Source organism: Mustela nivalis (genome assembly GCF_964662115.1).
Source record: "Mustela nivalis genome assembly, chromosome: 12".
In the NCBI taxonomy this organism is placed as follows: domain Eukaryota; kingdom Metazoa; phylum Chordata; class Mammalia; order Carnivora; family Mustelidae; genus Mustela; species Mustela nivalis.
The window spans coordinates 97974223-97984213 of record NC_139031.1 but is presented as its reverse complement, the minus strand read 5'-3'; the positions used below and the strand labels follow the sequence as shown (position 1 = coordinate 97984213).

At 43.9% G+C, this 9991-nt stretch overlaps 1 long non-coding RNA gene across 1 annotated transcript; it reads right to left on the bottom strand.

Annotated features, from left to right (window-relative positions):
• Nucleotides 1-309: 309 nt before the first annotated feature.
• Nucleotides 310-4053, bottom strand: LOC309844647. The gene is made up of 3 exons (XR_014300799.1): nt 3225-4053; nt 2731-2790; nt 310-1218 (listed from the first exon to the last, which is right to left on the bottom strand). It is a non-coding gene; the product is annotated as an uncharacterized lncRNA (long non-coding RNA).
• Between the last annotated feature and the right edge of the window lie 5938 nt (nt 4054-9991).

The window sequence follows — 9991 nt, the reverse complement described above, 5'->3', positions numbered from 1 at the left end:
AGAGCCAGCCATTTTCTTATTTAGAGGCTTGATTATATAATCCTTGTAACTTGTATTTTACTTGCCTTTCCCTTGTCTTTCCTTATAAAGACAAAACTCAGTGTCCCTAGAGATGTATACTTTATTATATGCCAGAGGATCTAAAGCATTTTCACTCAATAAAATGAGACACCCCTAACTTCATCTCCTTGAGGTGTTTTGGTGCTACCTTATTGAAGTGCTATAGAAAAGTGAATTTGTCCCTAATGATTGATCTATACAGATTGCATAGAAACATCCACGGTCCAAATATATAGTTGAAGAGCTACATTTATTTAATTTCTTTTATTATTCATACTGCAGCTTTGTGCATGTAGCAAGTACTTGCTACATCTTTGCTCAGAAAGTGAATTAGAGATGCCGTTCTGGGGTGGTTATTGCACCTCTTGAAATGATTTAAAAAGTGTACAGCTTGCAATTTATGCTCCGTGGGTAGTTAGGCTGTGTGTGTGTGTGTGTGCACACGCACGTGCACATGCACATTCTTTAAGAGCAGAGTTCTCTTTTGGTGAATTCCAGTTCTTATTTGTAAAGCTGGCTTTTAAAGAAAATTGTTCTGCCATTAGAAGTGATTAATCCACCCCCACTTTTTCTATCATCAGTGAATTTAATTAACATGGTGTGTTCCTTCCTCTGAGAGATTAGCAATTAAAACAGTTCTAATTCTCCTCATCAACGCACACCTGAGAAATTAAAATAGATGCCTGTTCTTAATGGTCGCTGCTTGTGCTGGCTCTTTGTGTGACGACCTTCAACTGCTTTTCTTTTCATGTATTTGCATTCATCTGAAGAGTTATTGCAAATCATTTTCTAAGGTTTTCACAGACACCAGATCCTCGGCTTCCAGTAAACTCATCATCAAATGAGTTAAAATAAATGCACTCCTACTAATGTGTTCATATTCAAAACCTACAAGGAACACTCATTGCTTAAGCAAAGATTTGTGCTTAAAACAATGCCAAGCTGAATGTTAGATTGGTGCTTGCTGCCTAAGGCGTTGGATAAACCAGGCAAAAGAAAAACAGAAGATCGAGTCCTTTTGCCTTGCCTTCCTCCCTCCCTGAGTATTCTCTTGTTGTCATCATGGAATACCGGCCAGGTGCTCTTTGTTTCTGTTTCTTGTAGCGCTGTTTCTGTCCTCCATCCTGGGCTGAGAAGTGATACTTAAAAATGGAAAACCTAAAAAAAAAAAAAAAAAAAAAAGAGAAAAAATGGAAAAACTTTCTTACTCGTGCATTATTGATTCACTATTTAACAAAATCTATAGGCTTCCGATGAGAATGCTCCTATTCAAAATTAATCACCCTACTGGGGTATAGCCCTAAAATGACAGGGGTTGGATGATGGGTAAGTGACTTTTGGGGGTTTCCCCCATAGATGATAAATTTAGAGAAAGGGCGCTGAGGCACATCTTTGAGGACAAAATAGAGTGTCCATAAGACTTCTTCCAAAGTTATAGCACCATTCTAGACCTCTCGAAAGAGCTCTTTACTTGAATATCAACTGCCTACTTGACATTTCCACTCAGAGGTCTCAAGGGTAACTTGACCTCAGTGTATCCTAAAATGAAACTATCATCTTCCCATCGAACCTAAAGACAGTGTTTCCTATCCCAGCATGGCACTCTCTCCTCCACAATCATAAAAGCCAGAAACCTTGATATTTCTTCCCCATCTCTTCATCTGCCATTAGGTCCCAGCTTCATGCTTTAGAACCTCTACTCACTCCCAATCTAGGTCTGTCTTTTGCTATCTTACATTTTCTTGTACTTATTATGCCTATCATTCATTAAATTAATCAATTGTTATTTATATGAGTAATTATTAGACTTTAAATATTAGACTTTAAATACTGCAAGAGCAGGAACTGAAACAATCCTCAGATCCTAACTTGATACTTAGAATTTAGCAGTCACTCAGGAAATGCTTGTAAGATGAATAACAAATGTGTGTGACCGCTAGTGATGTAGGAGCAGCAGAAAGACTTCTCAGTGCTGCCACCTCTTTCCTGCCTGCCTTGCAACCCCACACAGATACCCTGTCAGGACTATATTGTACCTGTTCTGTTGACAAGTACCTTTTCTGACATGTAAATAGCCTGCTGAGAATACAAAATTCTCACTCCCATCTTAACTTTATTTGCTTTATTATATATCACCTATAAGCTCCTAGAGGGGAGGACTGGAATCATAATTTATGATTATTATCAACAGTGTGGCCCAAATTGCCAGACCTCCCCCCGGAGCTGTGTTTTCCCTTCCTGGAAACACAGGTGAATGAAATTAAGGAGCCCTTGCTGTGAGTTGGGTCATGTGACTATGGCCTGGCTCATGGGACATGATGGGTGTGAGGTCAGTGCTTCCCAGCTTCACAGGGACAAGCCTAGAGGCTGCATGTCAAATAGGGAAATGCCAAAGACAGAAGAGGTATAGGCTCTCGAGTCAGGGTTAGAGAAAAACCAGCCAACTCTTTCCCTTGGACAGTGACACCAAGAAGAAAGTAACATGTATTGTGTTAAAACCTCTGAGATGAGAATTTGTACAGCAATTAAACGTCCATGACTGATATAGTAGGTTGATACTTTGAAAGGCTGTAGACACAAAAAGCTAATGTCTGACATTGACTTAGAGTCAGGTGGCAAGGTAGATGGTGATCTATGTTATACGGTGGAAATATTTAGTAAAATTATTACCTGCAATGCCTTTGGAGGCAGATTGTAAGCCTCATGATTCAGTAACCCTAGCAAAAGCAGCTGGAAAAAAATCAAAGTGTTAATGTGTGTTTGCTGCAGCTGGCTGTGTTGGCATGCTATTAAAAGAAGGAGAAGAACTCGGGAGAAAACTGGCTAGTTTGCAAGCAGAAAGTCCAGAAATTTGGGTCTGTGAAGGGTTGCAAATTCCAACTGCCTCTGGAAACACAAACACAAGGAAATAAGATATTGAATTAAAAGGCTTTGAGTTACAAAGCCATATTATGACTCAGCCTCATGGTGACAATCAGATTAAAGAGTTTTTTTCCCCCCCACTATTAAGCTGATATAGGCAAGGGCATGAGAAAGCAAAAAGGAAGATTTGAAAACTTTGTCTATGAGAATGCTTCGGGTGTGGTTGCAACTATATGGAACTATCTGGAAGCAACTTGATCAAAAGTAATCAAAGGAATCATATTGCCCAAAGACACTACAACCTCATCTGCGACATCTTTGACTGGGTCATAGGTAGAAAGTGGGATCCAAAGTTACGCAGACAGATCCCCAACACCTGGTTCAACTAAAGGAACCTACTTAGGAAAAGAAAGAACTCCGAAGAGGGAAGATGGAGAGCTGTCAGAAAAATTGAGTCCTTGGAGTCCCTTCTGGAGAGGAGCCCTGGTGTCGGACCAGGGCTCCCCCAAGTCCAGGCTGAGGTTGCTGCCCTGCAGCTCCAAGTGTCCTTGTGAGTCAGTGACTGGGAAGTCTCTGTTCTTTTTCTGAATGAGGGTGTTTACGGCAGTAATCCGCTCCTTGTCTATTGAGTGGGACAAAATAAGCACCTGCCTCTCTCATTTTTTAGGCTGCAGCACCAAGTGAGGGCACACCAGGTCTGATGGAGGGGAATCACCTGGGGGTCCCAGTACTTGAATTGGAGGCACTGACTGCGGAATTCTGGGAGCATCCGCCCCACCCCGCCCTGCTTCAGGGAGGTCCTGAGAGTGTTCTAGGCACAGGAGGAAGAATGCTCAGGTGCCTGAGAGTCTGGCCAAGTCTGCTAGCGCTTCATAATACTGCCTTTGTTCTCTGTCAGGCACACAGCTGGACAAGCGCCCAAACAGCTTTCCATCAGCTGTGGTACTGACAGTCTGTGAATGGCCTACCCTCACAACCTGTCCTCAAGCTGGACCATTCCTTTTATCCTCAGGTGGTGAACTTGGAGAACTTGGTGAACATTTCAAAGATGGTACCCAGATGAAGGATCCTGGGTTCCTAAATCATTTCTTGGTGGGTTCTGTGACCTGTCTTGATTGGTGGGAGTGAGAAATAAATGTGTCGTGTCAAGCCACTGAGATTTCGGACTCTTCTGTTACAGAAATGAACCCAAGTGCATGGGACAGTGGACCACGGGAGACACTGGTGACAGATTTGTCACAGTCTTGGTAACGGGCTTAGAGACACCAGAGACTCAGCTGGACAGGCGATCTCATTTGAGAAGGTGGGCGGCCCTTGGCTCCCACAGGTGCTATTAACCAGAAATGTGTGAAACTTTCCGTTGCCGCGGGTGGCCTGCAGATCACGCGCGTCTTGCGTTTGATTTCTTGCCTCAATGGCCTCTTCACTATTTGCCGACCACTCTTATCCTCCAGTCTTGGAGTTTCTATCTCAGTTTCTATCGTTCTCACGGAAAACGCTGTCATCCCCACTTGCAGACCAAGTGTCCCTCTTTTCAGCACGGTGGGGCTCGCTGCTGTTTGTCTTGCGTAGGACAGCAGGTGGCGGTATTGCAGAGTGGTTAGGAGCCGGAGCCCCAGACTCCTGCTCGTGCTCCCTCTGGCTCGCAGCCCTCTCTAGCTCTGTATTCTTGGGCAGAGCTTGAATTTTCATGTGCAAGACAAACTGTGGGCAAAACCATAGCATACATGCCGAACGCCCCGTGCTTGGCAGGTCTGCAGCATTCAGAAAGGTCGGGTCTCATTCATCATCTTTCCATACTTGAAGGCAGTGAATGCTGCATCCCAGGAGGACGTGCACAGCTCACTGTAGGTTTTCAGACCTAGAACCTGGGACCTGGGCATGGTGCTCAGTCTCTCAAAATCCTCAATTGTAAAATGAAATATAGTGCCGGGATCTCAAGTGGTGGGGAAAGTCAAACCATTCACCCCATATTTATGGAGTGTCTGTTACGTCCAGACACAGTGCTGAGAAATTTCATTTCCCTTCCTCCCCTCCTTACCTCATTCTATCTATGTCACTGTATCTTTCACGTCTTGCAGCTTTCTGACAGATCTTTCCATGTTGGCTTTTACCTCCTTCCCACCTGTTTCCCCACGGTAGCTAGTGACCTTTTTAAATGTAACCCGATCATGTTAACTTCTGGGTTGAGCCCTTTTATGATACCTTCCTATTGTCCTCAGAATGAAATGGAATCTACAGCATGTTCTACAAGGGTTGTATGATTTGGTCCTAACATGATTTTACATGCTTATGTTTCTTCTTACCACATTCCTGGTTGAGGGTTTCTTTCAGTTTTGAAAAATCTCCAGGTTCTCCTTGCTCCAAAGCTCTGCCTAGATCTGGAATGTCTTGCACCCATAGCTCACTGTTCCAGGGTTCGTGTCCCAGCTTGACTTGTTCTACCCTCCCTCATGACCCCATCTCAGCGAGGTGTTCCTGAACCTCCACCCAAGTGAAGTTAGACTCCTATGTTTTTTTTTTTTAAATAATTTATTTTTTCAGCGTAACAGTATTCATTGTTTTTGCACCACACCCAGTGCTCCATGCAATCCGTGCCCTCTCTAATACCCACCACCTGGTTCCCCCAACCTCCCACTCTCCGCCCCTTCAAAACCCTCAGATTGTTTTTCAGAGTCCATAGTCTCTCATGGTTCATCTCCCCTCCAATTTCCCTCAACTCCCTTCTCCTTTCTAACACCCCTTGTCCTCCAAGCTATTTGTTATGCTCCACAAATAAGTGAAACCATATGATAATTGACTCTCTCTGCTTGACTTATTTCACTCAGCATAATCTCTTCCAGTCCTGTTCATATTGCTACAAAAGTTGGGTATTCATCCTTTCTGATGGAGGCATAATACTCCATAGTGTATATGGACCACATCTTCCTTATCCATTCGTCCGTTGAAGGGCATCTTGGTTCTTTCCACAGTTTGGCAACCATGGCCATTGCTGCTATAAACATTGGGGTACAGATGGCCCTTCTTTTCATGACATCTGTATCTTTGGGGTAAATACCCAGTAGTGCAATTGCAGGGTCATAGGAAGCTCTATTTTTAATTTCTTGAGGAATCTCCACACTGTTCTCCAAAGAGGCTGCACCAACTTACATTGCCACCAACAGTGTAAGAGGATTCCCCTTTCCCCACATCCTCTCCAACACATGTTGTTTCCTGTCTTGCTAATTTTGGCCATTCTAACTGGTGTAAGGTGGTATCTTAATGTGGTTTTAATTTGAATCTCCCTGATGGCTAGTGATGATGAACATTTTTTTATGTTAGACTCCTCTATGTTTTACTACAATCCATTCTCATCTCTGCACCAAGCAAGCATCACACTGGAAATTCTGAGTTCACATCTGTCTTTCTGCTGGGTGGTAGATGCCAGTAGCCCCAGGTGTGACTGCCCCACTCACTGCTGTGTCTCCAGTGCTTTTGGCCTCCTAGGGACCCATTCCATGTTTGCAGGGAGTCTTTCTAAGGTCAAGGTTGAGGGAAACACATGGCTCCTTGGTGAAAAGATCTAATGGCTTCTCACTGCTCCAGGGATGCAGCCATGGTCCTAGCTCCTCCTGCATGGTCCTCAGTGATCAGGTGCCCCCAGGCTTGTACCTCACAGTGGCAGAGGGTAGAGGGCAAGAGTGCAAAGAAGGCTCCCACCAGCCCAGCTCTGCCCTTAGCAGGGAAACTCGTGGACCCAAGAGGCCATTCTGCAAGCCCAAACTGTATCCACTCCTCTCACCCTCCCACTCCCTGCTTGGTGTGTGGGACAGAAAAAGGAAGAGATATTTAAAGGCTCTCACTGTGTAGGTCAGGAATTCTCAAGTCCAGGGGTGTTAGACGAGGAGCTCCGGCAGGAATTCTGTTGTTCAGATCCATGAGCAGGTTTCAACAATAAACTTCCCTACCTCCTTCCTTATCTCTTCGGCCACCGCTTACCTTTTTCTGTTGCGCTTTGTGGTTTTGTCCACAAGTTATTCACTATTCATTTACATGTTTGTGATCAGCCTTCTCCTCTAGAAAGCAGGCTTTGTAAGGCAGTGGTTTGGGGCACAGCCAGGACAGAACAGGTGTGTGGTAGGTGCCAAACATCTTCTATTTGATGGAGGGCTGAGGGTAGTGGACGGGGGGCTTTCCTCCTCTATTTCCTTGCAGCTCTTTATTTGAATTTACATTGAGTTTGTGTCATGTGAGTCCCTATGTAGAATAATCACCCACATCTTCTAAGGTTAGTGAAGAAAAATAGAAAAATTAGAGCATTCATCTAAGTAATTTGATTTGGCACTGAGTTTTCTCCAAAATTGCCTCAATTCTTTCCTTTGCTTTGATGATGACAATCTGGCTTGAAAGTGCTCATAGATAATATTTTAATTAAAACTAGCTGAAAACAAGCCTACTTTACCATTTAAATAACTGAAGAGGAAAATGTGGAAAAATTGATGATTTAGAAATGAGGCAGGGAGAAATATTAGAAAAGGAAATAGAGGTATAATTATATTACATATTTAATGTTGCTAAAGATCTAAGAGTAACAACTTCTATGAATATCCATTGTACATTTTCATTCTAAAAATTTGTATGAACCATGATAACAATGCAATGTATTTATTTATTGGATCCCCTTTACATTTCAGAAAATGTGGTTGTTTTACTTGTTTAAGGAAAAAGAAAACATGCAAGAACAAGGCCAAATAAAACAGGAATGTTTTACAGACTGTTTGGTTTTATTGATTTCAAAGATTCTGTAGGAGTTCTATACTATCGCTGACCTTTGTGCTTACTCTACGTCCTATAGAAAGAATAATTAGCTTTGGGTCATAGAGCATTGTATGGTCCGCTACAGAATATATTTATCACTAGAATGAGTTGAGTTCCTTGAATCTCTGGACAGGCTTCCAGGCAGGGGAAACATTTAACAAGTGCATCTTCTCACTTGTGTGGTTTTAGCTCAAGCTGATCTACTGAGAACTTACTAACGGCAAGATGATGGTCCAAACAACCATTTCACACACAGGAGTGATGATTTACGAAGGGATCTTCCTCCTCTTGTTGAAGACAGTTGTTTACATGGATCCTTGACAGGGTCCCAGGAAGTGTTTCATGAGTGTCACCGTGAGTGGGGCCGGTGGGCTGGATGACGTCGACTCTTTCACCAGTTACTGACTCGACTCCAAATTCACCCTTCGTCATCTGGTCTGTGAAAATGGAGATGGACCTGTTTAATAGTTACCCTTTGCCAGCCGGTCCAATGTCAGCAGAAGGTTGTCCTTTCTGGCTCTTGTGGCTCATTCACCAGGCTCCTGGGGAGCCACCTTGTTCTCTGGCCTGTTCAGCAGTGTGGTTTCTCCAGCCATAGGTGCGTGGTCAGGGCAGTCTCCAGCGTTTTGCTGTAGATGGTTTTCTGCAGATCTTGATATGAACAGTCCCAGGGCAGTCAACAACGGCAGCCTGGACCCACCCAGGCTTCTGCTGCTCCTTGCACCCAGGCTCTCCTTAACTTCCTGCACAGGCAATCTGAGGCTCGCTGCCCGACCTTTATCTCCTGAAGAGGCCCAGAGCGCCTAGGCCCATGTCGTGCCCAGAAGTGTGCTGGATTCCTGCAGAGGTGGCCTCTCCCACCCAGCTGGCACCCTCGCTCTGTCTGCCACCCGTCAGCCTCAGCTTTCCTGCATCCTAGAAGTTTGTTTCCCATGGCCTTCCCGACATGGCCCCTGTGTGCTTTGGGTGTCACATCTGCAGTATAATCTGACTGTCTCTGCCTGCCCTTTGGCCTCAGTTTGCCTATGTCCCCACTGGAAAGTTCCCATTGGTCCAGTGATTGTGGACTAACTCTGGCCTGAAAAACCCAGCAAAATTCTCCACCACCCAGTGGATACTGTCCTTCATTAAGTCCTGAGCATTTGTCCTAGTGTGTGTGTCTTTGGGTCCTCTCCCATAGCTCTAGAATGTTCTTGAGAGCTCTCTTTCTATCTCAACACTTACTCTCCTGTCCTGTTTCCTAAGAAACAGGTTAATATTTTGCATTAAACTTACCTTTTTTAAAATTATGTTGCGCTTTGCATTTCCTGTTGGACCCAGATAGATACACATATCTTGAGAACATATTTTGATATACATTTTCAGATGAATTAGGCAAATTGTGGTTTGATCCAAATTAGTTGATAAATGTGTCAAAAAATGTGTTTTGATACAGTGTAAATGACCTTGTCATAGCCAGAAATCACTGCCCCTGCTGTGGGCATTGTCTGCAGTCCCAGATAGCTGCTTCCCCATAGCCTTTGATACTCAGGGCTCTCACCAGTATTGAGCATTTGAGGCTGTCACCACTCACAGCCCCGAGCTCCCAGACATGGCCAGATACAGGGCCTCTGCTTCCTATTATCACCCAAACTTTGTCCCCTGTTGCTTGGCCCAAACCTTTTCTTGCCAGTCACCCATTCCCCCAAACCCTTCCACAGGGTCCCTGGAACTCTATGTCTGTGATCATTGTCATCAGTACAATTATTGCTTCCATCCTCATCTAATATTTACCAGGTGATAAGTCAATGCCAGGCAGGTACTAAGCATCTAACATGATTGTTTCTTTAAGCCTCATATATCCACTACATGAATGATCCTACTTTTATCCTCATCTTACAAGGTAATAGATGCTTTGAGAGGGTAAATCGCAGCCCTAGCAAACAGGGGAGCCTTGGTCTCAGGTTATTGCTTAAAGTCTAGACCTGCAGGGTCCAATATTAAAGTTACTAGTCAACATGCAGTTATGTAAATTTAATTAAAATTAAATAAGATGAAAAATTGAAGGAGGTCTTCAGTTCCAATAGCCACGTTCCAAGTGCTCAGTAGCTACATGTGACTTGGGGCCACTGACTGGTTGGTGCGGGAATGGAATATTTCCATTCTTGCAGAAAATTCAGCTGGATGGCACTGTTCCACACCAGTACTTTCTCTAGCTATCTGTGGTGAAGCACTTGTTACTTTTTTTTTCCTTTCAATTTTATTTTCAATCCATTCCATATGGACACTTTTG